General features: G+C 46.3%; 1 long non-coding RNA gene across 1 annotated transcript; it reads left to right on the top strand.

Annotated features, from left to right (window-relative positions):
* The first annotated feature begins 354 nt into the window (after window positions 1–354).
* LOC142923768 (uncharacterized) lies at window positions 355–4,663 on the top strand. Its single transcript, XR_012940829.1, has 2 exons — window positions 355–462; window positions 2,476–4,663. It is a non-coding gene; the product is annotated as an uncharacterized LOC142923768 (long non-coding RNA).
* The last annotated feature ends 18,394 nt before the right edge of the window (window positions 4,664–23,057 follow it).

Here is a 23,057-nt window from a genome sequence, read left to right as displayed (position 1 = left end):
CGTACTTGTATGCAGGGCACTTGGCAGAGAGCAGTCAGCGGTAGTGTAGCGGTTAGCGTTCTGTGCTACAATCCTGGCGACTTGGGTTCGATTCCTTCGCACGGTCAACACCAGTGATGATTATCTGAACCGGTCCTGGGCCTCCCCTAGGTTGACTCGGAACTCAATTGAATGCCTGGTGCGGTGTGTAAACATCGCCACTGGGGAGACAAAGGCGGCCGGGCATGGCGCTGGCAAACCACCCCCTTGTGTGCCGTGCCGGCCTTCATCTGTGCTCCTCGCTAACAGCACTTGCCCCAACAGTCTGTTAAGGCTATATTAGAGATGTCTTTGTGTTTTGTGTAGGGCCTCACACTGTGCGTGGAGGGCATCGCGCTGAACATGTTCGACCGCGTGCGCGTGTCGCTGGATTCGTCCAACCTGCAGCACCAGCAGATCCGCATGCACCTCGTCCGCCCGGAGGTACTCACCGTGCGGCGCGACGCGCAACCTCGGAATACCACCGATTTGTATTGTGACCATGCTGCTGTTGCTGCTTGCTGCGCCAGCAGTAGTGCACAAAAAACAAACGCTCGCCGCATCGGAACGTCAGCGGGCCGAAAATTAATGACACAAGCCACAGCATAGCGCTTGTTGCCATGCAACCCAAACTGTGGGACCGTATAGTAAACCCATAGAGACACAGAGATACATAGGAGATACAGAGAGACCCATTATGATTCCTAGAGATTCATAGAGACTCATACAGATACATAGCAGTGCATTAAAAACAAGCTCCTGTACGATTGTGGCCATGCAACCCAAACTATGGACCACATTTTACACCACTGTAGTCTGCGCTCCTTCAATGGAGGGGGTGGCAAGATGACACAAACTCTTTCCTGAGGCTCTCCCGTGGCTATCAGACCCATCCATTGGCATTTAGCCCCTGAACTTAATACCCTTATAACACAGGAATAAAATATAAACTCCGGTCTTTGATGGAAAAAATATATGTATAGCTAGCATTTTGAGCTGCAGTCTGTTGTCCTATACCTCCTGTAACTGGCAAATTGGATATAACGCGATGATGAACGTATGAGGGAACGCATTTTTTTGTATAACGCGGATCTGAACTGGATTTAACTCGGTTGAATGAATGGAACTACGTCGCGCGATTAGGAATAAGCGGTTGTGTAACGGCTGCCTCGGCGTAGCATCACACAAGGCGGGATGCTGCTGGATGCTTCTAGATGCTACCCACATTCCTTAGTCTTTGTTCAGCCTGTGTTACACATCTCACGCGTTATTGCGGAATGCGCTTTACCCCATATAATATATATTATTTATTATAACACGATTTTTCCAAAACGCGGTGTTCTTGAGGTACGCAACTACCGTATTATAGAACAGACTGTATATCCAAAGACTATGGGATACTATCCCTACCTATATCAGTTGTGACTGTCCGTGTGTTTAAATCCAGCTTGAAAACGTCGTTATTAATTGGCTTTTCCTGGATTCTGATTGGTTATTACTGTGAGGGGAATCATTATGATTAGCTTTTATTACATTTTGCATGCTGTGTAAAGTGTCAGTATCACTGTCATTATTGTTATTATCGGCTTTTACTTTATTTCTATTGGCTTGTATCTATACTTGAGTAGTTTTTTTAATGTCCAGTGCTTTTTTGAGATATTTCGATATCCAAGGTGCTGTATAAATTAGATTTTTATTATGGCCCTAGTTCATTGCACAAGAAGGGCCATTATCTGAAACGTGACCTATTTAAATGATCGTTTGGGGCTGTTGTTGATGAATGCGAGTTCTCAAAATACCAAGCTAAGTCAGGGTGTGGGAGCCTTGGTAGATATCAGATGTCTTAACAAAACTCCATGAGTCTGTTCTGCATGGGTTTCCTCCGGGTTCTCTGGTTTCCTCCCATATCTAAAAAGAATCATGCGTTGAAACTGGTATTAAGGTAGTTTACGTATCGCCATGGGCGGCAGGGTGGCACATTGGTAAACCCTTGCGTCTTGCAGCAAGAAAACTGGGTTTGATTCCCAACTAGAGTGTTACTGTGTGGAGTTGTCATCTTCTCTCCCCCTGTTCCTCAAAAGTCTTCAGACTTGACGAAGTTTTTCAGTGTTAATAAGTGTAATAATAACGTATCACTTGTGTTGGAAATACTCGCATGTGTGTGTGTGAGAGCATTGGTGTAGTCGTTAGCACGCTGCGCTATGAACCCGGCAACCCAATTCCCACTCACCGCCAACACCAGTGAGGATTATCTGAACTGCTGTTTTGCCTACCCAAGGTCAACTCTTTCTTAAATGAGTACCTGGTGCAGTGTGTAAACATCAGCACTGGGGAGAGGTGTTGGCCACTTACCCCCTCGTGGGCCATGCCGCCTAACAGCAGCACAGTCTGTTAAAGGCTTATTTGGGTGACTATCTTCGTTGTACGTTTGTGCCATTTGTGTGTCCGCTGTCACAGATTCCAGGCTACAACCCTGCGGAGTCCACCCCATGGGGCTCGCCTTCTCCCCGGCCTAAGAAACCCAGACAGCACTAGTGTATCGTGGATGCGGTGTCAACAAGATGTCGGAGGAGGTGCATGAGTGGGCACACACTCTGGGTTTTACATCTGCAGAGTTAATTAAGTGTACATTGTGCTCGCAAGCAGAGGTGAACAATTGAAAAAAAAGCAGTGGCGGTTATGAGAAATGTTACCCTGAAGTAACAGACGGTTTGCACTCTGAACTTGCAATCCAGAGGTCACCGGTTCTTCGTTCTCCTGTCGCAGCGGTTCAAATGGTAGTACAATCAGCCAATGAAGGTGTATACGCGTCAAGATGTATGAAAGGTTTAGGATATCTTATGCCCCACTTCTTTGCCAGCCAAGACACTGACCCCCTTGTGATGAAGGTGATTTCACAAAAATATTGGTTACTGAATCGATGGTGTTTATTGACTAACGCAGCAGTGTCCAACCCACAAAGCACTGTGATCCATTCTGGTATATCTCAACATGTTCCGTGATCTACCAGCAATATATGACCAACAGTTACCCGGATGGATTTAACCGACTAATAGAACACTGTAGACATGCCAAGTGCTAGTGCGATCTATTGGTTTAAGATATATATTATTAATCCATTAATTCTTAGTCGGGGATTTTGTTTTGCCATCTGCTATAACAAGAATTGCTTTATATTAGAGGTGTTAATTCCTATTTGTCCAGAGATCCACAATCAAATATTTTGCGATCATCCACCCATGGATCGCGATTCACATATCGGCTACCACTGATCTAACAGTTGAAAACCAGTTTAACACGTAGGCTTTCGCGACCAATATCCATAACACAGGTTTTTTGGGTTAGATCGCGTAATAAATATTTAAATGTGTCGGTAAACCCACCACCACCCGACACAGCCAATTCGAAAGGTTTGTCACATTAACAGAACGTGCCAATTCGTTACTAGTAACATCACACCAGTGTCTTGGAGAGCAAAGCCCCAACATTTACAATCTGAGTACAATGTTTCACCAGTAATTACAACCAGCTTCATCAGGCGACAGCCAGATTCGTGGAGAATCCTCGTTCCTTAATGCGCATGCATAATGTGTGTTGATTAACATATAAATAACCCAATCGGCAATGGATACCCGTAGTCATATGCATTCATTGATTCCCCTCCCAATTCGCAAAAGAAGTGCTCACAAGTGATGGCTGTCGCATGATGAAGCTAGTTAGTGCTGGGGAAATGTTGTACTTAGATTGTAAATGGTGTGGCTTTGCTCTCCAACACACTGGTGGACTGTACTAGTAACGAATTGACATGTTCTGTTTATGTGACAAACCTTACTAATTGGCTGTCGGGTGGTGGTGGGTTCAACAACACATTTATATATTTAAACGATCTAACCCATAAAACGTGTATTATAGTTGAAAACCTACAATTGTGCCAAGTTTGGCCTGTCGGAGTGGGCCATTAGGGTGGCCACTCGGAGGGCAAAGCTCTGGGGAATCCGAGCAAGAGCTTCGAAGTATGATTGTGCACGGTGACACCCGCAGGGGTCTCGTGATGGATGGCAAATGGAAGATATTTTTTTATCGCGAGAGGATTCCCTGCAAGGGATGTTAGGTTACTTATTCTTGTGAGGATGCCATTTACTGTATGAAGGGGCAGCGGTCAGCTGCATAGAACAGAGTATAAAATTCCCCGAGCTGTTGCTGTTTAAATCGTCGGTTTAATGAAGAATTTCACCTCAGGTATTTTTTACACAGCTACCCCACCCCTCATCGGACTCTGTGCAATCACACAAGGAATGTTTTTGGAAAAAATGTCGGTGTCAGAAAATTTTAAGGTTTAATCGTTTACAAATGCGCATTTCGTTACAGCTTCTCTTGTCCTTTAGACGTGCAAAGATAATTTCTGACAAAATATTGACACGTTTTCAAATTGTTTCGTAAATGGTTATAACTTTGCTCACGTATATACAGTACTTGGGCAATAATTCTGAGCTCCTGGAGTAGTGGTAAAGATTTAAGGGAGTTGATGTCTTTGCGACTTTGTGTAAATGTGTTTTACATTTTTTAGCTGAATCGTATATTCACAAGCATGTACACATGAGTTATACGCGTTTATATACAAAATTAAACCGATTTCTTTTCCATGCATCTTCTGTTATTTTGGTTACTTTAAGTTACGTTTTCCACTGCTGGATGAACATCTCGCCACGTGATGTTGGATGTCAGGTTTAGTTTGACCATACTTCACCATGCTGGTCACTGTTGGATGATAATAATGTCCACTTGCAATGCACCACCGCGCAGTATTCACTCGCCTTCGAATCGAGTCCTGCACCGCCGTTTCACATGCAAATTTGATTCTCAATCCCTGGGCCAACTTGCTCCTGATTAGCATGCGATTTGCCACATTTCGATCTCGGAGGTGATTAAATGCGCCGGCTTCCAGGCTTGTTGAGCCGCTCGGAGCCCAATTAACGAAAATTGTTGCCAAAGCAAAAGCGTGAGCTCGAATGTTTGTCCGTGTTCTTTTCAAACCACCAGTCGAACGCCGGCCTCTGCCCACTCCGACCGTGCGCAGGCCCTGGCCGTCGGGGAGGCCCTCATGGTGCCTCACGGCAAACGTGGGGCCCGGGTGGGCGCGTCGACGGTTGATTGCGTACAGGCGGTGCAACTCCCACAAATGAAACATCACACCTTGCTGATCTCGTGTCCAGGAGCATAAACGATCATCACGCAAACTCCGGTCATCCTCGCAGCAGCAGCTCTTGGCCATCGAACAAAGACGATCACCGCTTCCTTCCGATATTAGAAGCCACGAGCTATGAACGACTCGGAGGTTCGAGCAACCACAGCCGAGTGGGAAGGCAGCAGCAGCCCAGGCGGTGAGCCAGCTCCAAAATCCCCCAAGCACTGAAGTTCTCGATTTAGTACATTGAAAAACACGACGGTAAGTGAAACAACGTAAATCGAAACCAATTTTGCCATTCACTTGAGGGGCCGTCCATAAATGACGTCACGCAATTTTTGACCTCTCGTCACTCGGCGTCACAAAAAGTCAGACCCCCCCCCTCAAATATGACGTCACAAAGCTCTGCCCCCCCCCCCAAAACCATATTTCCATTTTGAAAATAAAACATGCTTCAACTATTGTCATTGTAGTGCGTGGCGCTGTACTAATGTTGTAGGAGTGTTATAACAATTAGTGTTATAACAATTCTATACTTAAAGTTGCGCATTTTGATGTGACGTCACATTTCTCAAACCCCCCCCTCCCCCTCGTCACAAATGTCTGAACCCCCCCCCCCCCCCCCCGAGGTGCATGACCGCGTTACCGTGTTCATTCTGTGGTGAAGGGATGAGGAAAAGGAAGAGGGAAAAGCATCCAGTGTCGCCGCACGCAGGCAACGTGTTTATTACACAGTGGTCAAAATATAAAAATGCATATATATGTAGTGGGTTCCACGGACACTGGAGACGTCTTTAGAGGCAACACGGTTTATTTGTAACTTTGAACAGAACTCCCCTTAACTCCCACTATCTAGGGAGGTACAGCCTCCGGGCTAGCGTGCCCTCGCACTGATCAAACCTGGCTCTCAGCCCTCTGGCTATCTATGCCCTAGGGGAGGCTAACTGACCCGACCCAGCCAAGGTACGGGTCCTGACCACTGGTCCGAGCTCGGCCCAGCCCTTACAAGGACGTCAGACTCGAGGTCCCAGGGTCCTAGCTAGGGAGGCTACTCTGACCCGACCCAGCCAAGGTGCGGGTCCTGACCACTGGTCCCCGCTCGGCCCCGACCCTTATAAGGATGTCGGGTCCCAGTGTCCTAGCTAGGCTGGTCTTCTGTTCTTCGTCTTCGGAGCACTGCCCCTAGCTGTCCCAGAGGTGCCCCTTTAATACACCTCTCGGGGGCTCTCCGCCCCCGGTACCGCCCCCTCTCTAGAACCTTCCAGGGGGCTCTGGAAGAACCCCCCAACCCCTCACCTGGGGCCTGGCTGAAGGTGGCACCCCCTATGGGCTTGTGCCCGCAAATGCAGGTAAGTATACCGACGGTATAGGATGTGCATTTATGACGCTACATATATGCGAGAGAGTTTGTGGACAAGAGTCTGCTCTGCGGGAAGCAAGCATTGCCATACGAATGAGATGAGCTCGCGTTTGATGCGGGCAGTCTTGAGGACGACTGTCGACAGGCACGCGTGGAGGCACGCCGTGGTCACAGCGCAGCGCCGACTCGTGTAGGTGGTGATGGCCCAGTTGTAGAGAGGAATGCCGGAACTTGGAGCAGATGTAGCCGAATGTAGGATAGAGCATCTTGAGGAGCGTTGCCCTCGACCCCCTCCGGGAGGCCGTATGGTTTACTTGGCACTCCCGTCCCTTAGAGTCCAGTCTGATGTAGGCCTCCTCAGGTTCCAGCAGCCTGGCTTCGTAGGTCTTCATTGCACCGCTCTGCTCGTCTAGCATAGTCTGAAGGGTCATATGTGGCTGCCTCCTGAATCTTCACCGTCCTGCAAACCTTACTCGACATCTCGTTGAGGACCCGAAGAAGGGCAGTATTCTCTTTGTTTTGTTTTTTACAAAAGGGCTTGTAAGAGCTCTCGTTCCTCCCACCGCGATCTGTGGTGTCAACTTGAACGGGGGGGGGGAGGGGAGACAAAGCTATGGCTTTTTTCCCAGGGGATCTGTCTTCCATGGAGCACAAAGATACAGGCGGAAGGTCCCGTTGGCCTAGCCATGAGGTCAGGCTCGAGTTGCTTACTGAGGACCCTACACTTAAGGAGGCTGTGGATCGTCCTAGGAAGCTCCAAAGTAGAAAACCAGCTTTCCAAGGCCCCCTATAAAGTGCCTGAGTCCAGGTAGAAAAATAGGAAAACTATCAAATAGGAAAGCGAGTGGTTATGTTGGGTCGAAAAAGGTAATGTTCTAATAATGTAGGGGTTGGAGCGGTCATTGCTGCTTACTCGGCCATGACGTCACTGCAACTCGTTTGATTAACACTTTTAAAATAAAAAATCACGACGCGTACTGAACATATTATTCCGAATCGGTTTTACCACCACTACCACCATGACACAGTGGCAAGGCTGGCACATCGCAGTGCAGCTGCTACGCTGAATCATATGAATAAATATAATCAAATCTAGAAATATCCTTTCTGTACCCAGGAGAGCCACATTGAGTCTCGAGACTCATTATTAGCTCCGTGCTGCATTGAGATGTTTGGACAATTTCAAGCATCAGGGTTCGGCACGTAGGAGGAAACCGGAGAAACGCGCAAATGTTGTGAAGCTGGCTTGGTGGTAGAAGTCAGTCCAGAACATTTGGCCCCACACCTATCACTGTAACGAATCAGTGTTCTACGGGGGCATTCTAAGCGAGGACTGATTGTATTAAAATCTACTTTGATCTACAAATCGTAATGTATCAATAATGTTAACGTGTAACATGCCCCACGGTTTTTCTTAATCTGGAAGGAGAGAACAACGGATGATCTGTATGCTGATGATGTTGGTGATGATCTCGTAATGGCTGTTCACTTCGAGGAGTGGGAGAGTCTGATGGTGAACCTGGATCGTGCCAATAAGAGGTAGGGCCTTACCATTTGCCCTACCAAATAAATCAAAGCAGTACCTGTCTTGATATTTTGTATGTCTTCAAGGACTCCACCCCCTCAACTCCGCATGATAGGTAGTTGTGGAAAGAGTGGAGGTATTCCCATATCTGGGCAGTTGTTTATGACCAGCTCCGATTTCAGAGCGGAGGTCTTACTCTGAATTAGTTCAGTGGCATATCCTTTTTCTCAGCTTTTTAGCGCCGTATAAAAGTTACATGGCCTATCACTTCATACAAAGCTCTGGTTCTTTTCTGCCAAACTTGTCCTCTCCCTCCCAGCTATAACCTCCCGAAAGCAACATGTGACCTTTGTTTTGGCGTGACAAACACCAGTGAAAGCAAAACACCGAAAGTGTAATGACTACACATAATGCAAGAATCTCAATTGTATTTCTCAACGGGTATTGAATATGAAGTCCCAGGAGTGGTGAAGGTGCATCAGCCTGCAGACCCACAGGTGGCAGCGGTGGATTGGCTTGCAGACGTTAGGGTGGTGGTGGATTGGCCTGCAGACGTTGGGGTGGTGGTGGATTGGCATGCAGACGCTGGGGTGGCGGCGGTAGATCGGCCTGCAGACGAAGGGGTGTCGGTGGTGGATCGGCCTGCAGATGTAGGGGTAGCGGCGGTGGATCTTCCAGCAGTAGCCGACCAGTGAAGTTCTCGAATAAATTTACGCAATTTGCCGAACCTGGTGGCTTTGGCACAGGCGGTGGTGGTGGTGGATCTCCCAGCAAAAGCTGTGGAGGCAGTGGTGCATCTGCCAGCATGAGCTGGGTTGGGATGACAGCGTTGGATCTCCCGGCAGCAGCCGGGGTGGTGGTGGCGGTGTTGGAGATGCCAGCAGCAGCTGGGGTGGCAGCGCTGAATCTGCCAACATCAAGCGCCATGGCGGTGGGGGTGAATAATATGCCAGAAGCAGTCGGGGTGGGGGTGGCGATGCATCTCCCAACAGCATCACTGGTGGTGGCGGCGGAACTGCATGTGGCTGCCAGGATGGCGTTGGAGGCAGTGGTGGTGTTGGTGGAGACCGTGGCCGTGGCTTTCTCCAGCTCCTTGAGCTATCGACGCATCATTTCCAACTGCAGATGGCGCTCCACATTCTCCCGTTTGTATACTTGAGTGCAGGGAAATCATCGACAGTTTGGTCAACATTAGCCCCTACACGAGCCTTCTAATCATCGCAACTCTTCAAACTATATCGCTTATATAATGTACATAATTTCAGTCACAACAAAAATTACATATAACACATCGGGGCTGTGAAAATTACGGCTTCGTATTGTCATGCGAACGGTGAGGAATCAGCCCAGAACTACACGGGAGGATCTTGTCAATGATCTCAAGGCAGCTGGGACCATAGTCTCCAAGAAAACAATTGGCAACACACTACGCCGTGAAGGACTGAAATCCTGCAGCGCCTGCAAGGTCCCCCTGCTCAAGAAAGGTCATATACATGCCCGCGTGAAGTTTGCCAATGAACATCTGAATGATTCAGAGGACAACTGGGTGAAAGTGTTGTGGTCAGATGAGACCAAAATGGAGCTCTTTGACATCAACTCAACTCACCGTGTTTGGAGGAGGAGGAATGCTGCCTATGACCCCAAGAACAGCATCCCCACCGTCAAACATGGAGGTGGAAACATTATGCTTTGGGGGTGTTTTTCTGCCAAGGGGACAGGACAACTTCACCGCATCAAAAGGACGATGGACGGGGCCATGTACCATCAAATCTTGGGTGAGAACCTCCTTCCCTCAGCCAGGGCATTGAAAATGGGTCGTGGATGGTTATTCCAGCATGACAATGACCCAAAACACACGGCCAAGGCAACAAGGGAGTGGCTCAAGAAGAAGCACATTAAGGTCCTGGAGTGGCCTAGCCAGTCTCCAGACCTTAATCCCATAGAAAATCTGTGGAGGGAGCTGAAGGTTCGAGTTGCCAAACGTCAGCCTCGAAACCTTAATGACTTGGAGAAGATCTGCAAAGAAGAGTGGGACAAAATCCCTCCTGAGATGTGTGCAAACCTGGTGGTCCAACTACAAAAAACGTCTGACCTCTGTGATTGCCAACAAGGCTTTTGCCACCAAGTACTAAGTCATGTTTTGCAGAGGGGTCAAATACTTATTTCCCTGATTAAAATGCAACTCAATTTATAACATTTTTAACATGCGTTTTTCTGGATTTTTTTGTTATTCTGTCTCTCACTGTTCAAATAAACCTACCATTCAAATTATAGACTGATCATTTCTTCGTCAGTGGGCAAACGTACAAAATCAGCAGGGGATCAAATACTTTTTTCCCTCACTGTATGTGAGGAGTCTGTGGGTCGCAACATCACGTACGGCTGGAAGTAGGACATTCCAGACTAAGAGGGTTCATGATGGCAATGTCAACGACACTGAACCAGCCAGCACAACTCACTGCCAATAACACATATCACATAATTCACTCTTAAGCAATTGTTCAATCAATTAATTTAATCACTACAATTAAAACCAAAGAATCTCCCAGAACAAACACTTCGCACTCTCCTCCGTCAGCCACCTGCATCGACAATAAAAACGCATCAGTCCAGCAGTGGATAAAACCTGGCGTGGGAGGTATGGGGGGGGCGGCTTACACTTGCGGTGGACAGCAGGGGGGTGTCTGGATGCAGTAGCCATCGCAGATCAAGCGGTAGTACTTGTCATCGACTGCCATGCGCCAGGGTAATGGGCCTCTCCTACACCCACACACATCACACACCGAGCGGCACACACGTCACACCGAGGAACACGCACGTCACACACCGAGCAGGTTGCACAGGGCTCCTTTATCAAGACAAACGTGGAGCAGATTACAACTACAACTCTTCTACGCCTGTCACAATGCCCCCCTTTCCCCCCCCCCCCCAGTTTATGGGGTGGCGCAGGCCTCACTCCCCCCTTCGCGTCAGCCCCTACTAATAAATGGTCCGGTTGCATTGTGAATGCACCACTCGAATGACGTGCAGTCCCGTGGCGCACTGTAACGGGCTCGTGATTTACTCACTAAAATTCAATGTAAAAAAATGAAAACGATCCCAAGACATTATGTAAAATAAAGGATGGCCATCGTTTGTCAGCATCACAGGCGAAAATTGGCATGTAAAAAAACTTCAATGGGAATCACTCAATTGGGATTGCTCGCAGCAAACAGCACTTGACCTGCTTGCAGGTTAGGTGCTGAATAACCGTGTGTCACACAGAGAACAGTTGCCACTGAGGGTGCCCTTTTCAAATGTTTGAGATGATATGTGATTATCGGGTGTAACTGTGCACACTTATAAAATTATAAGCGAACTATTATCGTTTCAGGTGGCAGGGTGGTGCAGCGGTGATCTTTGACCCTCGCAACAAGAAGGGCCTTGGTTAATTATCCGACTGGCACTTTGCGGAGTTTTCTACGTTCTCCCCTTTGTTCTGTATGGGTTATCCAGTTTGCTCACGTAGCTAGAAAACACACAATCACAATGTAACTGGGTATTGGCCAAGCATCCCAATGCTAAAGTTACCTGCAAATTACTTCACTGGGATGACACTCGGCAGCAGAGCCGGATGATGGCTTGCTGGGGCCCTATGCCATTGTCAAGCTTAAGAGGCCCCTTCTATGAATGCCTGTATATTTTTGTAAGCAGAATGAAAATCACTGCTTTGGAGAGTCTTTTTTTCTCACCGATCTTAATTTTTTTAAACAATTATGTTAAAACTCGAAACCTTGAGTCCATTTCTTGTTTCGTATTTAGAGCCCCCCCCTCTCTTAATGCGAGGCCCTAAGCTGTAAGTGTAGCCGGTGTGAGCTCGCCTGTGATGAATCACACGTATAATTGTGCACTCTTATTTTCTATGGGTGGCCAGGAGAATTTATTATTATTCAAGTGAATGCAATGGTGATCAGGGGATTGGACCCAGAGCCCCACGTACACAGTAGAGTACAAGGGAACGCCCACAGTACAGATTTGAGCTGACCTCCAGATTGAGAAATTGAACTGTGTTATGACTTGGAGGGTGTTTCTGAACGCGATTGTTACCGACCCGTCCCGAAGGGAGGAGAGGGGACAGGGTGGACCGGCTGCATGAGCTTACTCTTTGGCACTGCACAGCACAACATCGCCTGCCTACTGCAAAAAACTCGGCAGGACCTTCCTGAAAATAAAAGTCTTCGGAATCAGTGAGACCTGTCCTTCGGAGGACAGGCGTAGTCTTGGTCGTCACAAGCGAACATTTGTTTCTCCACATTAATTTGTATCCCCGGGTTACCATCAGGGATGGGCGCTGCAAGCTTAGCTTCTGAGATCTGATGAGACTGGTAGCCGTTTTTTAAAAGGTAATTTCGGCATCTGGAGCCCAAGCATGCAACAACTTTATGCAACTTCTTGGTTCTTTCGGTAAAGTCACGTAGAATGGAAATAAAAGAATAAAAATAAAACATAATAAAAAATAAAATTCTCACGACGTTTCGGCCACAACACAAGTAGCCTTCTTCAGGTGAAGGAACAGAACTGTCGGGACGACAGCGCTTCAATAACTGCTGCTAAAATTCGCAGGGTCTTTTAAGTTAGGTGGGAGAGGTAAAGCGCCTTGACAAAGGAGTTTACATATCAAACAGGATAATTTTTACATTGAAATAGCTGTGTTAAAGTGTTGGATCAGCAGGGTGTTAAAGTCAGAAATTAGCATGTAACTGGGAGATTAGCATGATGTTAATGTGAGGGATTAGCATGCGACTGGTCACGGAAATAGCTATGTTAAAGTCAAAGTTTACATATCAACAGAGGCATTTAGTATATGGACGCTAAAGGACTGCAACAACCTAACTATTATACAATGAAACCGATGTGAAAAAAAACTAAGTATAAGCTACATCAATATAATAAATGTACTCAATATATTCTTCAATAAGTTGAGCTATAAACATAAAGTAACTGGGTATACACTACACTATATAATGAATACCATATAGTAAACGAATTAACAAAACTAAAATATAAACTACATCAATGTTATCAATAAACTCCATATACTCTCCAATCAGCTGAGCTACTAACAATAAGTCATTATACATTACAATGCCCTATGGCGAAAAAATGGGTGGCGGGTTTTTCCTTCTTTCCAACGTTAGCACCACGGAGAGCGACGAGCCTCGTTCAGACGGACGAGTCCATCCATGCTCGGAACGGAGGAGGGGGGAGAAACAGCCACGATGCGCTGCTCTGTCCTGTGTTGCGTTACAACCATGCCATAAACTAGACTACTATACATTGTAATGTTATACCTTCCAATCTAAACTACATTGTATTATATCGTATACACAGCCCAATGTAAGCTCTAACATTATGCAGTATATTGATATGTCTCCAACTAAAATTTTCCAACATTACACGACTATTCACCATAATATACACTACCATAGACAAACCCACCCTTGAATTATAAAATGCGTTACTTTACACTACCCTATACTTTAGACTGTAAAATGTTAGACTTGTAATATTACACTATGTATTATTCTACCAACCCTACTGTATACCACACTGCTGTATATTCACTATACAATTACGATACTATATATTGCCTTATGAATTATGTTAAACATTACAATGTTATACTATTTATTATTATATAACATGCTATAAACCATACCATTGACCGTCGTGTGAAAGGTATTAAGAGGCAGTGCCAGTGAATGGACTGCGGTCTGAAAGTCACCATAAAATACAATCAATTAAGAACCGAAATGGTTTATAACATCTTTCCAATGGTTACTAAGCCAGAATCCATCTTCTCGGTTGAAATTGTCTCTGTGTTTGTATATGTGGATGGCCTCATGAACGAATCTCTCATGGTAGCCGGATGGCTTGCAGAGAACGTCCGTCTTAGAGAAGTCAATGTCATGTGAGCCCACTGAATTATAACAGTGATCTGCCACGGCTGAGGTGTTCGTCCTACCATGTTTCAAGTCTGCTTTATGTTCACGGATGCGGTCCGAGATATGTCGTTTGTTTTCTCCAATGTAACTGCTACCACAGAGGCAACTTAGTTTGTAGACGCCCGGGTACTGTATGTCTGGAACCACATCTTTTACAGACGGAACCAGATCACGGATTTTATGTACTGTGTTGAATCGCACCTGGATCTAGTGTTTATTCAGGATTTTGGAGATCTTTTTTGTGACCCCCGCAATGTAGAGTAAGGTGATGGTTTTGAATGGCTCCTCAAGAGGATTCTTCTTCATGGCTGGAGTGATGGCTTTGCGGATTGTGTAGTCGGAGTAACCATTAGCCTTGAGAGCTTGGTGTACGTGCTTGAGTTCACTGGCAATGTGTTCCTGGTCGGAAATGCATTGGGCACAATGGTATAGAGTCTTGATGAGGGAGTTCTTCTGGGATGGATGGTGGTGGGAATCCGGTTTTAAGTAAGCATCCGTATGGGTAGCTTTCCTGTAGACAGAGTGGCTCATTGAACCATCAGGTCTCCTTTTAATAAGGACATACACAAAGGGTAGCTTGCCATCTTTTTCGACTTCCATGGTAAATCTGGTGGCTGGGTGTATGGAATTGATGTGGTCGAGGAATTGGTCTAGAGCAGGCCGGCCATGTGGCCAGATGATAAAAGTGTCATCCACGTACCTCTTCCATAACGTCGGGCGTAGAGTGGCAGTCTGGATGGCATCAGTTTCAAATTTCTCCATGAAAACGTTGGCCCCCGTGGTGCCTCACCACAAACGTGGGGCCCGGTCAGCCGCGTCGACTGTCGTGATCGCGTACAGGTGGTGAAACTGCCACACATGAACCATGATACCTTGCTGATCTCGTGTCAAGGAAAATAAACCAGCAGGCCGTCGTTAGCAATGGGAATGATCGGTAAGGGAACACATTGGTCTCTACAGAGGCACTCCACTATTATACACCACTACTATACAGTAAACATTGGGCTCTATGGAGGCCTATCGTTAAGGGATTACCCGTGAACATGGGGTGGTCGTTAAGAGGGGTTCTATTGTGTATAACAAGTTTAAATATTTAATAAGTTAATAGAGAGTACTCAACCGAGATGGCAGAGGAGTTTGCTAAACTCACAATACAAAGGCCACTGTTCCAGCCTCTGTGGTTGGACCATCTCTAGCTCCACCCACCTACCTTGATGCACCTATCTCAGGCCTATATAAGACCTTGTCTCAGCAACTTTCTCTCTCACCTGACCTGAAGACGATTGCTTGTGTTGCGATCGAAACGTCGTGATATTTTTATTATTTTTTATCTACGTGGCTTTACCAAAGGACCCATAGAATATAATCATAAACAGGTTACGTCCTCTACATGGACCCCCCCCCCCTCATTATTAATCATGAGCAGGTGACGTCCTCCAAATGGACACCCCCCTCCATTGATAATAATTAGCGGGTGACATCACTCCACATGGGGGGGGGGGGGGGGCGAGGTGCCTCCTCTCCCCTCCTAAGCGTCAACTTATCAACTCACTACAAAGGCAGAACCCTCACGTAACGCGATCTCCATAACGCTATTGAGACATCTAAGTAAAAAGAACGTCATGATGAACAAGGGATTATAACCTTTAAAGGAAATAGGTCTGTCACCGCGGCCTTACAAATTGCACACAAATGGATGCAATGAATATCACTTTGCGGTCTGCTTTGCGCTTGCAAGTTTCAGATTTACTGCAATACACCAATGCTTGGACGGGCAAAAGGCTAGTAAACAAATAATCCCCTCGCCCGCTCCCCACCACGATATCACACAATGATATAGTACTTCCTTGTACAGTATACCCAATAAAGACCAAATCTAATCCCCATGATAGGTAAATTGATATACATAGAGCTTGCCGGCGATAGGTCTAAACCACGAACTATGAACTCGTGATATTCAAGGGTCTCCCGTATTTGTAATTTGCATGTTCTCCCCATGGTCACGTTGAGATAATGACTATGAATTTTCACATAAGCCACCTCGTTGAGCAATCATATGTGGCCAGGCTGCTTCTGGAAAAGAGCTATATATCTCAGTGGGCCTTACCTGGTCAAATAAAAATAGGTTGCTTACAGGAGTTGAATGGATTGCCACATCACAGGGATGTGAGGAATCGCAGCATGGAGAGGGCTTCATCCAGCAGTGGATTGAGTGTTCTTGTTGAAACGTGTGTATTTAATATTTCTCTGATGTTCTTTTAGTCTCGTGCTGATCATTCGTCCTGTTTGCCCAACATAACATTTGCCACAAGTGCAGTTAATCCTGTACAAACCTTCTGTTGATAGCTTAGGTAATACATATTTTATACCAGAAGTCGAGTTCAAGAAACATAACTACGTTTTTATTTCAACTGAAATGTATATATACATATATAAATATTCATGTCCATACAACCACGTCTCAATGTCTATGTCTGGGAGAACATGCTAGTTTCTCCCTCTGTGGAGTCTCCACCACTTCTCTTTCTTCTTGTTTCCCAGCTCCTCGTCTTGGTGCTCCTTCCCTCTGTCTCCTCCTCGTTCATTCTCCTCTTCATCTTTCTCCAGCTGCCGTGTGCAGCACATGAAGCTCCAAATTGCCCAATGCCAGAAACTGTTCTTTCTCTCTCCCTTAGTAGATGGGATGTGCTTAATCTCTTTCTTCTCTTCCTGAACACTATCTGCCCTCCAAGATTGCTCACATCTTCCTTCCTCATTCACCACTTCCTGCTTTGTATCGTCTTCAATCGTGTCGACCTCCTTCAGCTCTACCTCATTTGCCTCTAACTCAATAGCTCCTACTTCTTTTGCGTCTACCTCTATTGCCTCTACATCATTCGCCTCTACCAAAATCACCTCACTCTCCTCCACCTCAAAATCCCCTACCTCCACTTCTACCTCAATCACCTCTATGTCATTCGCCTCTAACTCATTCGGCTCTACCTCCATAACCACCTCCTGCTTGGCCTCTCCCTCAATCTCCTCTACCTCTTTTGCCACTTCCAGGATGGCATCTACTTCATATGCCTCGACCTCATTTGCCCCTTCCTGCTTTATTTCCTCCACCACGTTCTCAACTTTTTTTGCCATTTCCTGTTTGGCCTTTAGCTCATTCGTGTCTACCTCATTGATCAAGACCTGCATGGCCTTTTCTTCGATCGTGTCGACCTGAATTGCCTCGACCTGTTTCACCAACTCCCGCTTTGTATCTCTCTCAATCCCTTCTACGACATTGGCAACAACCTCTTTCACCACTTCCTGCTTGGCCACTGCATCTACCTCAATCACCGCTACCTCTACCTCACTCGCCACTTCCTTCTTGGGCTCTACATCATTCCCCTCTCCCTCAATCTCGTTTTCCTTCATCTCTTCTACTTCCCGAAATTTCATCTCAGTCCTTCGTAGCTTCCTATTCCTACGTTTCCTCTGAACACCATCCTCTCCTTCTTTCTTTGTCTCCACAACATTATCAACTTTCTTAGCCACTTCCTGTTTGGCTATTCCCTCATTCCCATCTACCTCACTTGCCTCTACCTCTTTCCCTAAGTCCTCCTTGGCATATCTCTCAATCCCTTCTACGACAATGGCCACTACCTCTTTCACAAATTCCTGTGTGGCCACTGCATCTACCTCAATCACCGCTACCTCTACCTCATTTGCCTCTACCTCACTCGCCACTTCCTTCTTGGGTTCTCCATCATTCCCCTCTCCCTCAATCTCGTTTTCCTTCATCTCTTCTACTTCCCGAACTTTCATCTCAATCCTTCGTAGCTTCCTATTCCTACGTTTCCTCTGAACACAATCCTCTCCCTCTTTCTTTGTCTCCACAATATTCTCAACTTTCTCCGCCACTTCCTGTTTGGCCATTCCCTCATTCTGATCGACCTCATTTGGCTCTCCCTCTTCTGCTAATACCTGTTTTGCATCTCTCTCAATCCCCTCTATGACATTGGCTGCTATATCTTTCACCACTTCCTGCTTGGCCACTGCTTCTACCTCAATCATCACTACCTCTGCCTCATTCGCTAATTCCCGCTTGTCATCTCCTTCTAATACCTCTACCTTATTCAACTCTACCTCATTCATCACATCCTCCAAAGCCACTGCCTCAATCATCTCTACCTCAATCGTCCCAACCTCCACCACTTCCTGCATGGGCTCTCCCTCACTCCCCTCTCTCTCAGCCACCTCTTCTTTCACTGTCTCCAGGACTTTCTTCTTGTTCTTGTGTTTATTCCTATTCCTACGTTTCCTCTGAACACCATCCTCTCCCTCTTTCTTTGTCTCCACAACATTATCAACTTTCTTAGCCACTTCCTGTTTGGCTATTCCCTCATTCCCATCTACCTCACTTGCCTCTACCTCTTTCCCTAAGTCCTCCTTGGCATCTCTCTCAATCCCTTCTATGACATTGGCCACTACCTCTTTCACAAATTCCTGTGTGGCCACTGCATCTACCTCAATCACCGCTACCTCTACCTCATTTGCCTCTACCTCACTCGCCACTTCCTTCTTGGGTTCTCCATCATTCCCCTCTCCCTCAATCTCGTTTTCCTTCATCTCTTCTACTTCCCGAACTTTCATCTCAATCCTTCGTAGCTTCCTATTCCTACGTTTCCTCTGAACACAATCCTCTCCCTCTTTCTTTGTCTCCACAATATTCTCAACTTTCTCCGCCACTTCCTGTTTCGCCATTCCCTCATTCTGATCGACCTCATTTGGCTCTCCCTCTTCTGCTAATACCTGTTTTGCATCTCTCTCAATCCCCTCTATGACATTGGCTGCTATATCTTTCACCACTTCCTGCTTGGCCACTGCTTCTACCTCAATCATCACTACCTCTGCCTCATTCGCTAATTCCCGCTTATCATCTCCTTCTAATACCTCTACCTTATTCAACTCTACCTCATTCATCACATCCTCCAAAGCCACTGCCTCAATCATCTCTACCTCAATCGTCCCAACCTCCACCACTTCCTGCATGGGCTCTCTCTCACTCCCCTCTCTCTCAGCCACCTCTTCTTTCACTGTCTCCAGAACTTTCTTCTTGTTCTTGTGTTTATTCCTATTCCTACGTTTCCTCTGAACACCATCCTCTCCCTCTTTCTTTGTCTCCACAACATTATCAACTTTCTTAGCCACTTCCTGTTTGGCTATTCCCTCATTCCCATTTACCTCACTTGCCTCTACCTCTTTCCCTAAGTTCTCCTTGGCATCTCTCTCAATCACTTCTACGACATTGGACACTACCTCTTTCACAAATTCCTGTGTGGCCACTGCATCTACCTCAATCACCGCTACCTCTACCTCACTCGCCACTTCCTTCTTGGGCTCTCCATCATCCCCCTCTCCCTCAATCTCGTTTTCCTTCATCTCTTCTACTTCCTGCACTTTCATCTCAGTCCTTCGTAGCTTCCTATTTCTACGTTTCCTCTGAACACCATCCTCTCCCTCTTTCTTTGTCTCCACAACATTATCAACTTTCTTAGCCACTTCCTGTTTGGCTATTCCCTCATTCCCATCTACCTCACTTGCCTCTACCTCTTTCCCTAAGTCCTCCTTGGCATCTCTCTCAATCCCTTCTATGACATTGGCCACTACCTCTTTCACAAATTCCTGTGTGGCCACTGCATCTACCTCAATCACCGCTACCTCTACCTCATTTGCCTCTACCTCACTCGCCACTTCCTTCTTGGGTTCTCCATCATTCCCCTCTCTCTCAATCTCGTTTTCCTTCATCTCTTCTACTTCCCGAACTTTCATCTCAATCCTTCGTAGCTTCCTATTCCTACGTTTCCTCTGAACACAATCTTCTCCCTCTTTCTTTGTCTCCACAATATTCTCAACTTTCTCCGCCACTTCCTGTTTGGCCATTCCCTCATTCCGATCGACCTCATTTGGCTCTACCTCTTCTGCTAATACCTGTTTTGCATCTCTCTCAATCCCCTCTATGACATTGTCTGCTATATCTTTTACCACTTCCTGCTTGGCCACTGCTTCTACCTCAATCCCCGCTACCTCTGCCTCATTCGCTAATTCCCGCTTGCCATCTCCTTCTAATACCTCTACCTTATTCAACTCTACCTCATTCATCACATCCTCCAAAGCCACTGCCTCAATCATCTCTACCTCAATCGTCTCAACCTCCACCACTTCCTGCATGGGCTCTCCCTCACTCCCCTCTCTCTCAGCCACCTCTTCTTTCACTGTCTCCAGAACTTTCATCTTGTTCTTGTGTTTCTTCCTATTCCTACGTTTCCTCTGAACACCATCCTCTCCCTCTTTCTTTGTCTCCACAACATTATCAACTTTCTTAGCCACTTCCTGTTTGGCTATTCCCTCATTCCCATTTACCTCACTTGCCTCTACCTCTTTCCCTAAGTTCTCCTTGGCATCTCTCTCAATCCCTTCTACGACATTGGCCACTACCTCTTTCACAAATTCCTGTGTGGCCACTGTATCTACCTCAATCACCGCTACCTCTACCTCACTCGCCACTTCCTTCTTGGGCTCTCCATCATTCCCCTCTCCCTCAATCTCGTTTACCTTCATCTCTTCTACGTCCCGAACTTTCATCTCAGTCCTTCGTAGCTTCCCATTACTATGTTTCCTCTTAACACAATCCTGTCCCTCTTTCTTTGTCTCCACAACATTCTCAACTTTCTCCGCCACTTCCTGTTTGACCATTCCCTCATTCCCATCGACCTCATTTGGCTCTACCTCTTCTGCTAATACCTGTTTTGCATCTCTCTCAATCCCCTCTATGACATTGGCCACTATATCTTTCACCACTTCCTGCTTGGCCACTGCTTCTACCTCAATCACCGCTACTTCTGCCTCATTCGCTAATTCCCGCTTGCCATCTCCTTCTAACACCTCTACCTTATTCAACTCTACCTCATTCATCACATCCTCCAAAGCCACTGCCTCAATCATCTCTACCTCAATCGTCCCAACCTCCACCACTTCCTGCATGGGCTTTCCCTCACTCCCCTCTCTCTTAGCCACCTCTTCTTTCACTGTCTCCTCCAGAACTTTCTTCTTGTTCTTATGTTTCTTCCTATTCCCACGTTTTCTCTTCATACCATTTCTCTCCCCCACTTTCTCCATCTCTTCAATCTCGTTCTCAACCTTGTTGCTATTCTGACATGTCTGCTTCACATCCTCATTATTGGTGCTGACTCCTGCCTGCTGCTGCTCTTCTGCCTTTTGCTGCTGCTGCTGCTGCTGGTGGTGGATGATGAAGCTCTTCAGCTCGGTGCTGTTCTGGAATTGCAGCAGCTCCCGCTGATATTTGGCCTGCTGCTGTGCACAATGATCCAGCAGGATCATCTCAAGCTCCAGAATCTGGCGCTTAGCTTCTAGTCTTGTGTCAACGAGGAACCTCTTTCGCTGCCCCTTCGAGCGACGGTCTGGGGAGTCACATGGGGAGGAGAGAGCAGCACCACAATTGATTCGTTAATGGGTATTTGAGTATTTCCTGTATGATAATAGGTTTTTCCCGTTTTTACTGGCAACAAAACAGGTGTTAAGATGTTAAAACACCAAAGTGAAACCTTTTACAAGGAATCATGTCTGCATTAACCATGATGCTTGTGGTCAGAATGCAAACAAAAAACATACTCTGATAATATATGCATTGTCCTTGAAACTGATTGGTCCACACCAGGGACAGCTTTCTTTTGAGCCTCGTCTCAAACGGTGTTAGACCAGAGGACGCCAAAAGGCGTATTTCCTGTATGTTATTTTGGTAAAGAAACTTGGCACCATTGACAGGAATCTAACTTAACTTGAGACCGATGTAACAATGATAACACTGTAGGGAGGTCTGGAGGTTGACTCATGTGCCGGAGACACCTCCTCCTCCAAATAACTTCATTAGGATTATGGGCTGGTTGGGGAGTCCATATTAAGTTTGCGAGGTCTGGAAACTCCAGGCCAAACATAGAAAAACTTCTGTTATCTCAGAAAAAGTAAGATGGATTTATGGGCAAGCTGTGGAGGTCTGGCTAAATTTAAAAGATGTCCATTGTTTCACAAGAGAGAACATGAATTGGATAAGAAATACACTATTAATTCTTATACACTGGTCCATTCATACAATTAGTATATTAGTGGGCTACGTTAGAAAAGATAAAGGGAGGAGAAGAGGAGGGTGAACAAAGGGGCCAGAGAGCCAGGGGCAACCCTAATGTTTATGTTGGCTGGATAGCATGTGCTCCCGTGCATGTGAGGTTGCTCTCAACAGAAGTCATTCCTTGCACGAGAATGGCTGAAACGCTGAGTAACCACTCAGAGGTATAGTGGTTAAGCAGTGGAGACGGTATAGTGGTAAAACAGTGGAGATTTTAAAAGCAAAGTTTAAGATTTGCATGTGTTACTTTATATTGAGCCGATACATATGGCAAGTGAAATTAAGAAGACTTAAAGTGAGTTTTACAGAAAGAGAGGATACATGTGTGTCTCTTGGAGAAGGAAAGGCATTGCTCAAAACTGTGCTGCAAGGTCACGTGCCATGAATCACATGAGTTTAGAAAAAACGTGACTGTAAACCAACAAGCCTGTGAATAATTATCATGGTGAAGACACCTCTATACGTTGGATACTGAAGGAAATCCATCGTGCTACACATCGTCAAAGCCCGACAACACCTGACATTCGAGAAAGTACAATTGCATCGTTCTACACATCGTCAATACCCCACCACATCTGGAGAGTCACCAGCTGCATCAAGCACCTGACTGTTGTATTGTTCGAAAGACACTGTGTGTAACGACTTTACATCCGCCGGCACTGCGGGTTTCTAAACGCCTGCCATGTCACCTTCTCAACACTAGCGTCTGAGACCGTCTGATACAGACTGAAAGCTTATTTCCTTTGTTGCACTGTTTGTCTTTTCATGAATGTCATATTGTGCACTGGGTTATGCCTTATTAACCTAAATTC

This window comes from Petromyzon marinus, unplaced genomic scaffold, assembly GCF_048934315.1.
Source record: "Petromyzon marinus isolate PM22_M1 ecotype Great Lakes invasive population unplaced genomic scaffold, UKy_Petmar_22M1.pri1.0 PM_Scaffold_7, whole genome shotgun sequence".
Taxonomy (NCBI): Eukaryota; Metazoa; Chordata; class Hyperoartia; order Petromyzontiformes; family Petromyzontidae; genus Petromyzon; species Petromyzon marinus.
The sequence above is the reverse complement of the archived record's forward strand: the minus strand, read 5'-3'. Positions and strand labels throughout refer to the sequence as shown.